Source organism: Triturus cristatus, chromosome 2_2 (genome assembly GCF_964204655.1).
Source record: "Triturus cristatus chromosome 2_2, aTriCri1.1, whole genome shotgun sequence".
Lineage (NCBI taxonomy): Eukaryota > Metazoa > Chordata > Amphibia > Caudata > Salamandridae > Triturus > Triturus cristatus.
Window position 1 is genome coordinate 474,354,445 of NC_140582.1, and position 13,347 is coordinate 474,367,791.

A 13,347-nucleotide genomic window follows, 5' to 3' on the forward strand; every position below is an offset into this window, starting at 1 on the left:
GGACATGTTGTCAATGATTTCATTTTCACACACCACTCCAAAGAATGCATAGACTAGAGGACAGACTGAAAGTACTAGAAGGACCAGTCAATGAGTGAGGTGTGTCGCATCTATCTGTTTGTGTCTTATACAGTCAACAAATTATTGAAATCAAACACAGGCTATGGGCGGCCATGCACCAGCAAGGAAACAGTGTGATGTAAAACAGTTACCCCACCTACAAAACATTAACAACATTGCACGTAACATAGAAAAATATATTTAATTTACCCTAACAAAAATAAACTAAGCCCACAAAAGCTGACCCACCCCCCTCCCTAACCCCAACCACTGTCCACAGTAGAAAAAAGTCTCAACGGCCAAACGAGTAAAGAACAAGAACAGGAATTAAAAAAGGGGCAGTGACAGGGACTAACTGGTGGGGCGGGACTGGAGGAGGACACGCATCTGGCGCATCTCGTCCTCTAAATGGGCGACGCAGCGTCTAAGGCCGCGGCAGTTGCAGCCACAGTGGGGGGGGCACCGGAGATGGCACGGTGGCGGCGGGCAGCCGCCAGACGGTGGCGCCGTACCGCTGGAGGGCGGTGGCTGGGGCCCGGGGCACTAGAGGAGGCTTGAATTGCTGCTGCAGTCTCCTCCTCCTCCTCGGCTTGGACCACCAGCCGCCGGTATTCCTGCTGGATTGCCTCCAGCTTCCGGCGCCGTGCCTTGGCGGCCAACTCCTTCTGGTTGAGTTTCGGAGTAGCTGTGTATCAAAAAGAAAAAAACAAGACAATTGTAAAATATAGTCTTAATAAAACAGTAGGACAAAGTAATTATTTATACACATAGTGGCATGGTAGAGTAGCACTATAAAATAAAGCACAGTAGTACATAACATTTTAAATGTCGCCCGTCCTTCTTCCTTCCACCTGTCTTACACTTTTTAGTTGAACAGTGCACCAGGTGCTCTTCTCCATAAAACTTTCAAAGCGGAGTTGAAATCAGATAGATGAGGCCATTGGTTACTCAATACTCCGGCTCCTAGTCCTATACCAATTAAAGGGAATTCTAGTCTTCTAGTTCACTCTTCAAACGTCCCCAACAACTCATACTTACTTACGACATCGGATAGCGGGCGGACTTTGTCCGCCCGCCATCCGACTGCTAAAAAGGGTGGGGGACCCGTGGGGACAATTAATTAGGATGATGCGCCCGGCACAGTGGCGGGCGCACCCTGTTTTTTTAAATTTAAATTCTGGTTGGCTTTGCTGAAAGCAATGCTAAAATGTTGTGCTGCTTTTCCAAGCACAACATGACGGGCCACGGTTTGCTTTGAAAGTCGGGGGGTACCATAGCATAGGTAGGTACCCTCCATGGGGGCCCCCAAGCATGCCTTTCCGTGGCGGACGGCAATGCCGCCACGCAAAGGCATTCCAAAATGCAGATTATATGGCTGGCGGTGTGGTGAGAGAGACACCACCCGCCATATTGAACCCTTTTCCGCCTGGACATGTCTGAATATTTTCTACAGGGATGGCGGGAGGTTTGCCCCTGCGGTGACGGCAGTGAATTCCAGCCGGCCCGGCGGGGGCAATACGCCCACCATCCTAATGGGGCCCTAAGTCACAACTGTACAGTATACATATACATACAGTACACCCTTGCAGTGAGTGTGCTGTCAAGTTCAACAATAGTTAAGGATTATGAATCTAATTTACCACCGCCTGCCACTGGTGCTGCCACTCCCCCTACCGCTCCGTTGCTATCTGCAACTGCCGCATCCTCGCCCTCCGCGTCGCCTTCGCTGGCCCCAGCAATGGTGGTCGGTAGTGCGCCTAGAAAACATTACACATTTATTAGGCGTCATATACACCTCACCCCTATTGATCAGTAGCAAGGTTGAAAAATGAGTTAATACTAACATGCATCACTAGTACAAATCAGGTAGTAGTAGAGTAGACACTAATAGTTATATGATCATTGTAGCCTTTGCTTGATTAGCCCTAGCCATGCACATGTGACGTTACCTTTACCTTGCAGCTTCTTAAGACACCTTTGAGCCCACATGACCTGCCTCACACTGCTACTGTCTAGTCTACGCGCTGCGTACAAGCGGTCAACAAACATTAACAAGCCACTTTTTTAGGAAGAACTGGTGTACTACTGTTACTGTTAGTCCATATTGCTTATCCATAGATGCTACACTTGTTGGCACGGCTGAGAAATGCTTGCAAGTTGCAATATACTAACGCACACCATTTCTTTTTTCGCATTACAGATGCAAGATTCCCTTCTACGAACCAGAGCTTCTGAACGATGCACCAAATACCAGTACTAGGTTCTTCTGAGGTGAGGGGTCCCTTCACTCACATCTTCATTTATAAATTTATATAAACTAAATTGCTATGAGATGGTGGTGCTGCCTTCCACCACTGTTCAGTTATCATGATTTAATTCCCAACTGTATAAGTGTAACAATGTATATTGTTTTAATGTTATTGATTTGCCGGTTGGTGCTGCTAAGAAAACAGTGTACAGACCTTCTCAAATTGAAATAAACATTTTAAACTTACAGAGACTTGGTGGTATTTGGTGTGGACTAACTTACACGAGTGAGCAAATTAAAGTAAGGGTGTGCATGTGAATTGCTTCCACGACAGAGGTTGGGTGTGTTATGTTCTGGGTTGTGTACTTGTTGGGTATCTTGGGGGGAGGGTTCCGAGACCTAATAGGTATGACAAGACAGTACTATAGTCAAGCAGTGGAATTGTGGTGGGTGCGGAATTTCTGATTGAGGTGTGCAAGGAAGGTCCAACCTACCATCACCAACATCCTATTTTCTGGTGCAAATGTATGTGCAAGATCCCTACAACAGTGGTATGTCCTATAGGGTATCATATCAAAATATTAAGAAATCTGGTAGGGCTGTTGTTGCTGTGAATTTTCAAAGCCTCAACATCAATAAGAGTAAAAGTAGTACAAGACAACGACCCAACGGATTGTACGAGCTACTGGTGAATATGAGTTTTATATTACAACCTTTCACAAAGAGTGGCACTGGCCAACTGGGCAAGACTAGCTACTACAGTACAGACAGACTGATAGTATGTAGTAGTAGTAGTAGTACTCAGAGTCATCATAGCGGAGGCAGGGATAAGATTTTTGAAACCGTACAGATCGAAGGATAATTGGTGGTAAAAAAATAGCATTTGGAAACACACTATAGTTCGGGAAAAATGGGGCAGTAAAAGTTATGGAATAAGAAATATTATTAAAAACAAGAAGACTTACTGGGGCCAGCAGAGGAGCCCTCAGCGGTGTCCTCCTGGTGGTGTTCCTGTCCCGCCGACTGCCCAGTCCCTGTCGGTCTGCCCCTGGGTGCTGATGAACAGGAAAGATATAAGAAAGAGACAAACATTGATGGATGGTGTCAAACAAATACAATATTTTTCAACAACGGTCAAAAAACACTTATGTAAACAACAATTGCAATAACTACATTGACCGATCTCATCTAGTCAACATGTAATATCGGGGGATTCGCAATTCGACTACTTAAGTTACTATTTATCAACAGTAACCCAGTCTTCCATTCTGATTCCAGAAAACTAAGTTACAACTAAGCCTAAGTAGTAGTACAACGTACCACCCAACCTAGCCCACCTATTCCAGGCATGCCAATTGTACATTAAGTATGCATTTCCACTGTATTCCTCAACAATGCGTATGGTCCAATCATGGAGGACACATGAACATGACTACATTTTTTGTATACACCAATTTTTGGTTTGATTGATGCTGATCTGCTACTGCTAAGTAACTGCTAAGCCTACCTCCACTCATTGAACAAACTAGAAAAGGTTCTAAAGACTGCCGTACTAGCAGCACGTCAGGTAACTGAGTGAGGGGGGGCATCACGCATACCACTAACCAATTAGAAGCTCATACAAAGTACCTAAACCTAAGTATCAATCCGCCCCTATCTATTAGTGACAGGACAAAGTAAGGAGTGGACGTGAGTCACTGTAGCATTACGTAACTTAATTTCTCTAAAATAAACTCGTGAAGAATCACGCTAAGCAAGCGCAAACGCAAAGCTGCAAACAAGTAAGATTAGTAGTAGCGCAGAAGAGCACCTGTGTCATAATCACAGAAGACTTTTAAACGTTATTAACCTGGAATGTATTGTAAGCAGCAACATTCTAGCTGGTTGGAAGGAAAAAAAGATATTTGCAATATATAACATAGAGCAGAAGAACAGACACAAAGTTGTAATAATTAAATAGGTACTTACCAAGCCCCGGGACCTCCACTCCTAGCAGGTCCAGCAGGTCCTGCTCACGGTCCAGGATGTCGGACCACCGGTGCGTCAGCTGTGCCTGGGTGCGCCGGACCCCAGAGATGCGCGACACTGCGCACCTTCCCCCACCGCTGCCGACGCTCCCGGAGGCCGTACCCGGACCCAGGCCTGCCACCTGCTGCCAGGGTTGAGGGGAGGTGGCGCTGCACAAAGAAAATTAGTGCAGCCAACTCCACCTCCCCAAATAAGGCCCGTGCCTGCACCCCTTGTGGGCGCCGCCTTCCGCAAGGAAGGCGGTCGCGGCTCTGGCTGCGCCGGCGAACAGCCCTACCCTTGGACATGGTTCTGGGGACGGGGCGGGAAAGAAAAGGTAAAATAAATAAAGGAGTAAAGGAAATAAATAGCAGGCAATAGAAAGAGAAGAAGTAGCTAAAAAACAAAAAAAAGTAGACAAAAACCAAAAATATAGAAGCAGGAAAATAGTTAGAGAAATAATAAGTAATAAAGATCCAAAAAAGTGGCTATAAACAAAGGATTGAAAAGATTTAGGGAGGATTGAAAATCAGGCCCCAGAACCATGCAATAGAGTGAAAAACAAGATGGCCGCGCCCATTGCGACCACGTGCGATATTTTTTCCCCGAGCAAGCAAAAAGCAACGCGATCAAGTAAAAGCGGTCGCAAACAGGAAATATCGACCGCGAACAGGTGCGAACATGCATTGCGCGACCCGGAACAGGAAGTAAGCATCACAAGAGGGCGGGACAAGTGAAAACAAGATGGCCGCGCCCGTGAGCAACCGCATGGGTAAGTTGGCGACCCGCGATCACGCAAAAAATACCGCGAACAGGCGGCAAAAAAACTTCTGCGTCTTCGCGATATTTCCGGCGTGTTTGCGGAGATTTTCTGCATTTTCGCAATAATTTGCGAAAGTTAATTTCGCAAATTCCGCCCACCCCTAGTTATCGCATTATTGAAAAATGCATTGTCTCAATCGATTCATCATCTATCTGTACTCTAAAACGTTTCTGCAATGGAGCACTTTTCAAAAGATCAACATCATATTTATTTGCCCATTCAGTCAATTCATCATGTACTGTAGCTGCTCTCCTAGTGATTTCTTTGCACAAATAAATTCGTTATTTTTCTTGATACGGGTTAATGGAATCCAGATCCAAACATCTTCTAATTATTTCCTCTAATTATAGTTTTAAGATGGGGACATTTAATGGTCTCTCTCTTCTTGTATTCTGACTAACTCCTGAACTTCCAACACATTATGTTTTGGTGTTAGCTCAGGCAGCTTCCTCAAACAATGGGGGAAAAATCTCATCCTCAAACAAGTTTTCTCACCGTTTGTTGTTTTTGTTGTAAAGAATAATCTTTATCCTTCTATTAATGATTGAATAGTCTGTGAGGGTGTCCAGACCAAAATCTGTGAATTCTTTGTATTTGGGAAAATCCTATCACTGGTGCTCCTCCAACAACTCCTTGAGCTGTTGTGGTTGGTATAATATTCATCTGGGCATTCGGTAAGCACCTCCCTACTGGTTGTGCTTTGTTCACCTTAGTAATGGGTGCTGGAGCAATACCACGGAAGCAGCGGCACCTGTAGACATTACCATCTGAATAGTCCATATTGAGCTGGTACAATTATTTGCTATAACTGGCTGGGAAACAGACTGCCTCATACCAGGTTGTGTCATTACACATTGTGCTACAACAGGCTGGGTCATCAGCTATGGTCTATCAATTTGATATGCATTTTTATCAACAGGGGCTGCATACACTTTCACATCACTAGTTGTCGATCTTTCAGTATCAGTTGCAGGACCCGCATGAGGTGCTGGATACGTAGCCAATAATTAATCCAAAATGTCACATCGTGAATCAGTATCAGAATTTATTTCCTCTTTTCTCCTTTTCCCCTTTGGTGTTAGCCTTTTTGAGTTTCTCAGGTGTATTCTAGTTTCTCATTTGTAATAACTGGCTATAATCTGGTTCCTTTTACTACCGCCTTTCTCTATCTATGTTATCTTTCATCCCATACATAATTTTTCACAGCTGGATTTGTTCGTCTTTTGTATTTCCCTCTCTCTCTATCTCGAGCCATCTTCTCCCAAACACTTAAGGCTTCAACTTGTGTGGATCTAGGAGACGGCTTCATATAACAAAGCATCTCTCTCAGTTGTCAATAATTCTCAAATTAAAGGCTCCCCACCTAGGAAAGCTCATTGACCCTCTTTCTTAGTGATCTTGCACTATTGGCGAAGCCAGATGCACGTACATGTGCATCATGTGGTAAGCAGGCATGCCCTCAGGAGGTACCTCTTCACCTTCCTGAACAGCAATAGTCACATCACCTCTCAGTAAGTCTTTAATTGCTTTGAACAATCTCAGGATTTCAATTTTAATTCAGTACATGTAAAAGCATGAAATATAATCTTCAATGTTTTGATTCTGTTCCATATACATCAGATTTTAATAAGCCCTTCTTCCTAAGTCAGCATGGCTCTGTAAGTCAACTAACCAATAGCAGCGCGTCTCTTCACACAGCTTCAACCAATCTCTTATGGTGTTTCAAACCAACTGAGCAATACCAGTTCTGTACAACATGATTTGGTACCCTGCTCCTTGCAGCAACTCGCCCTCATTCACAATTTCTTCGTACACACACAAAGCCTAAATTGTACAATGTTATATGACATAAAATAACAGTATTTGTATGTATGTATGTTTGTATTTTCATTTATAGAGCGCACTGTAACCCTACGGGCATCCTGGCGCTAAGACACAGCAACAAAGAGCTAAACACAACTAAAAAGTGAAAATCCACAAATTATATTCTGGGAAAAAGCCAGGTCTTGATTAGCTTACGGAACTGCAGCAAACCCTGAATCTGTCTCAGCTCGAGTGGGAGACTATTCCACAACCGCGCAGCTGCGACGCTAAACGCTCGCTCCCCCATGGTAGTTCTCTTTGTCTTTGGGATCCGGGCTAATCTGGCTACCGCAGAGCGCAAACTGCGCGTGGGTGCATACCAACTGAACCCACGTTGCAACGGTCTAGGTCCAAGCCCATGAAGAGCTTTGAAAACCGTGCACAAAGATTTAAACAAGATTCTTTGCTGCACCGGGAGCCAGTGTAGATCCGCTAATGCCTTAGTAGTTGAAGCATTACGAGGTCTCATTAAGGCGAGCTTTGCTGCTACTGCCTGGATGCACTGGAGTCGCAGAACCAAATAGCCAGGAGACTCAAGCAGCAGGGCATTACAGTAGTCCAGGCGGGTAAGAATAGTACACCTGACCACTGTACCTCTAACTTTAGAGGGTAAAAGTGGAAGCACCTTGTGTAAGCCTCTGATGATCATATGGCAGTTCGAGGCTACTTTATTCACATGAGACTCCAGGCTAAGCTTTTCATTGAAGCTGACCCCCAGATTACGCACTGTCTTCATAGGGACCAGAGGTTTATCCAAGGGGAGAGGCCAAAAATTAGAAGGCAACCCCTTCGGCACTTTACCCACTGCACAGTGCAGAATATCGGTTTTGGCATTATTAAATTGCAGAGCATTGTTCTTCAACCAAAACACCATTTCAGTCATGCATTTATGAAACATTATTTGAGAGTCTGCATGATCCCCCTCCAGGGATACAATCAGTTGTGTGTCATCAACATAATTGACCGCCCTGTTGTTATTAGTTTTAATAATCTCCACCAGTGGTCGCATATATACATTGAACAAGACAGGACTGATTGAAGAACCCTGAGGAACACCATGTTCGTTAGGCAGAAAGACCGATTGACACGGAGGCAGAAATACTGCCTACCGTCTACCTAACAGGTAAGAGTGAAGCCACTTCAAAGCCAAGTTTGTAACTCCCACCTCCTCAAGCCTTTGCAATAGCATATCATGGTTAACCGTGTCGAATGCGGCGGACAAATCTAACAATATCAACGTTGCAGATTGACCCTTGTCCGCACGCATCCGAAGATCATCTAACACGGTAACCAGTGCAGTCTCCGTCCCATGCCCGGGTTGGAAGCCAAATTGATTTTCCTCCAGTTTATTATTACTTTCCAGAAACCCAGAGAGCGACTGGCTAACCAGTCGCTCCACTATCTTTACCGGAAAAGGCAACAGGGAGATAGGTCTGTAGTTCCCATAGCAGGAGGGATCCAAAGAAGGTTTCTTCAGAAGGGGTGAGACCATTGCATCCTTCCAACAAGACGGAACCACTCCGCTACTGAGTGATTGACTACATATCTGGTGAAGTTGCGAAAAAGTCTCAGAACCCAATTCCTTCCAGAATTTCTGAGGGATAGGATCCAGCGGCGAACCAGAACAGACGTCCTTAGCCAGCCTAACAAACTCCTCCTCTGAGGGGGAAACCCAGTGATCGAGGAAAGGCCCTAACGTTGGCAGTTTTTTTCCAGTATCCAGGCAACAGGATGGATTAACCGGCATTGGTACTGCCCCGACACTGGTACCTGACAAGGAGTCTGGCTGCAAACCCTCAATAATTTCTTTGATTTTATCATGAAAGAAAACTGCCAGCCCGTCACATAGCTCCTGCGAGGGAGTTACCTTATTACTAATACAATCCGGGTTGGTAATATCTCTCAGGATATTAAAAACACATTTTACACTATTAGGTGCTTTTAATATAAGGTCCGCAAAGTACGTTGCCTTGGTAGCCACTATGGCTTTTTTGTATCTGGCTAGAAAATCCTTCCAAATAATTTTATCATTAACCAAATACTGTCTACGCCACTGTCTCTCAGCGTGTTTGCACTGGATCTTAAAACTCCTTAATTCCTCCGTAAACCATGGGGCAGAGGGATTCCCCCGTTTCCTGATGCGCTTCAGAGGAGCATACAGATTAATGGTGTCCAACAAATGCCTGCAAAGAGCCCCATAATTCTCATCAACCGACTTCCCCACATCAAAGGGGGAGTCGAAGCCAAAGAGTGACGATTATTGCGCTTTCCTCAGCAAGGCCTTCCAATCCCTACCCAGGACACACCTTTCCTCCCGGGAGGAGGGCCTACTTCTTTGAGCAGGCATCACTCGGAATTTGACCATATGATGATCAGACCAATCCACTGGTAAAATTGCGTCCCCAGCCACCACGTTACCCCCAGAGAATATCAAATCTAACACATGGCCAGCAGTATGGGTTGCCTCTAAAACCCGTTGTGACAAATTTAAGTTGGCACAAGATTGAATAATGTTGTTGTAAGCTGTTGCCATCTTTTCATTGGGCCAAAGGTTGAAATCACCTAAAATTAGCAGTCTGTGATAAGTAAGTGCCAGATTACTGATCACATCGAGTAACTACTGTTGTGCCTGGAAACTTATAGCCCCTGGGGGTCGATAGCAGACCATACCTGTCAGAATGTGCCAGGACCTGTCTTTTAATGAAAAGCCCAAGGTTTCCATATGCAAGATCTCATCTATATCCAGCGGCGAGAAGTCCCAGGACTCTTTATATACAATCCCGTTTCCACCCCCCTGCCACTGGATCTCGGTTTATGGAAGGCTTTAAACCCTTTAGGGCACACTAACCCCAGCTCGAGATCCAGCCCCGGCTCTGTCCAGGTCTCAGTCATGAACAGGGAATCTAAATTGTGCACTTCAATTAGCAACTGAATTTCAGTTGTATGTTTAGGAAGAGACCTTACATTGAGAAGGCCACAATTCAAAGCTCCCACTTGTAGTGGCAATAAGCTGGTCCCCACCAAATGACTTAACCCCGGCGCCCTAAACACAGAGCTGTGCCTACCTAAATCGTACAGCTGTTCTCTAGTGTAGCATTTGTCTGCTTCTTCCAAAGAAATTGATAAAACAATTCAACAATCGGAATTTTTAGGTTTTTGCACCTACTGACTTTTGTCCATCAAAGAATTCAATGCACACAAATGAAATCTCTACCAATGAGAAATCACCTAATCAATTCAGGGTCATCTTTGTGCATTAGGTTTCACTAACACTGATCAATGCTAGTTCAATCACAACAATTTTGTTACCCTCCTCCTCTCAATTATGCGTTTCACAATGTCTCACAACCTGTACTTCAAATCAATAGCAGAAAAGAATACAAAAATCAGCGCCTTGTTTTTAATCTTCAAACTCTTGCTTTGGGCATTGGGATTTCATCTATCTTGGGCACTTTTTAAATTTTGCAGCCCTTCTTTCTTACTCAGTATACAGTTCTCTGCTATCAGTTTGCTGGAGCATGGGACCTTAATAAATATTTGGTTTATGATTCAGAATTTGTGTCTCATCATACTCAAAAATAATATCCCTGCTCTTACAAGGCCCTTGGGCTCCATATCTTTTCCATAGGTAAGGAGTTAATCAGACGCTGAAAATCAACGTTTAAATTATGCATCACAATTAAATATCAATTATTTAGGAGTCAATTATGAGATTTTTGTTATGAGTTTAATGGATTTTATTAAAATCTTTTAGTAAGTATTTCTTTATTAGTGATCAATAAGTAATCTATTCATCAGTTATACCATACAGAACAATTGCATAAAGCGCGTTCTATTAAGCAAATCCCTATTATAAGTCTATAAAAAGAAAGTGTCTTTTAGAACCCATAAAGAGTGAAAGCATAAAACTTTAAGCAATTCAAATAGTAATTCTCATGAAGAGAAGTTCAAGAAATTCAGGGGAAGCTCAAAAATATAACATTGGATTCTGCTCAATGCACAAAGCTTCAGAGCGCATAGAATCTGGGTCTTCACTTGAAGCTCTAAAGCCTTAGAGTATGTGTAAGGGTAAATGAGTAAGCGAGTGAATGAAGAATGTCTCTAGTCCAGGAACACGCACTAACATAACATTTTGATATCTGCAACTAAAACAAATGTTGCAACAGTCTTTCCTTTCACTCACTAGGACTATGGTGGCTTAATGGTAAGAGAAATCTTCCACAGTCTGCACTGTCTTGAAATAAAGGCCTACAACTATTGAGGGGCCGATTTCGATCCGGGTCGGAAGGGCACCGAATGCGATCCGGCCGGAAAAACTATGAGCCATACGCGTGTTTTCCGGCCGACTCGTACAGCTGTACGAGTGAGCAAGTATGATGCGAGCTACGTGAGATTCACCGACCGAGTCGTCTCCGGGTCCGAACCGCTCCGCACGTCTCGGTCGGAAGCTAACCGTGGCGTGCAATGGATGCGATTTACAACCGAGCCAGTACGATGCACGCGTCGGACAGCCTGTGCTCGCAAAAGCTCCCGGAGTCGGACTTTGGGGTTCCGCGTTGGATCCCCTGACACCCGCAGCCCTACGACTCGGACACAGGGGGAGACCTATGGGTCTCCCAAAACACAGGCATGTACGGTGCGGATGGAACCAATGCGTACCCACTGTAGGGGGCGCACTTGTTCGAGACGTACCCATTCAGTCAATGGGAGCCCATGTACGCGTCGTACGACTGGCTCCCATGGACTTCTATGGGAGTCCGACCGAACCGAGTCCGACAGCATACGTTTGCATCGTACTCACTCAGTCAGAATGTAGGGGTCCAGCTCGGTCAGAAAACACTCCGAATCTGACTCGGTCGGAGTGCTTTCCGACCCGGATCGGAATCAGCCCCTAAGTGTTATATAGAACATTACAAGTCGTAGTTTGGTTCCCACCGGCTTTTCTTCTAGCAAAACAGTTCTTGGTCAAGTCTGAAATTGCACAAATGAAATCATCTCTTTCTCACATATTCTAACTTACAAATCCTATTTGTGAAGAATGTAACTAGATTATTTTATACCCCATTGTATTCTATGAAAAACATGTCTATGGGAAAGGCAACAACTATCTTTTTCTATTAAATCAAGTTGGTTCAGTAAATTTTATAAGTGAACTCTTTGCATCTTCACATTACTAAGAATATTGACCTAATGTCAGTAAGAATCAAAAAAGAAAAACTGCGTTTATAAGCATGCCTAACTTAACATGGGCAGATATGGAAGCTTAGTGCTCCCATTTGCCTTTTAAAATGTTACTTCTAGTTTTAGGCCTACATATTATTTCTACACGTTAATTGCATTCATTTGCATTTATAAAAATGCCTTATCAGAAGCATCAATTTAGCTTTCACAATATCGTGATATTCGGGAATATTGAGCCGGTCCCTTGCCAGCCAAAAGATGGTGTCGTAATGGTGAAAGTTCAGGATTCGCTTGATTGTAGGTTGGAGAGGGGCTCCCAGTGGAGGTCTGGAGCCCAGAGACCTGTGTGCCCATTCCATTAAGAACATTTTGAATAAGCTGTCTTGTCAAACAGGTCAGTCATGAGGGTCTCAACAAACACAGCCATCCTACCATGTTGGTGGATTCTGGTATGTCAGCTAACTAAACAATTTTTTGTCAGGATCGTGCCTCAAAGGCTTAATTTTCCTCAAATGTATCTGATATATTTGTAAATTTTAAACTCCATTGTGTCTTAAAAGGCACATATTTATAGAGTGAATGTTGAAAAATGGAAAGTGAAGCCCTAATGTCAGTGAAATTCTCAACGAGATCCCTAAGGGACCATTGCTTTTTGCTATACCTTAACATTTGCAAAATTCTATAACCCATAGAAGACCAGAAACAGGCCCTCAGATTTGATAGATTCAATTTTCCCTAAAGCAATGGAAGTTTAAGATGAAATACCTATGGAAAATTAACCTTATGGAAAAAATGCTGCTGTTAAAAGTAGTGGTAGCGAGCACAAACATAGAAGAACAATGGAGAGATACCCATTTTTATATCTTTACAGTCCCCTATTAAATCAATGCATATCTGCCTCCACTTGTGCATATGAACAATTAAGTTTGATATTAACAGTTGGTAATTTAGATTAATTATATATTCTATCTCATGGGAGATAACAACACCCAGATATTCGACATTTGGAACAATTTCATCATCTTCCTTATGTGTAATGTATGAGTTGACTAAGACTTGGGTTTTGCCTCATTTTAATCGATAGCTAGACATCTGCCAAAAGTCATATGTCTTCCTCTCTGTGGCTGGAATGGCAATAGACCGGTTGGTGATATCATGTATATAT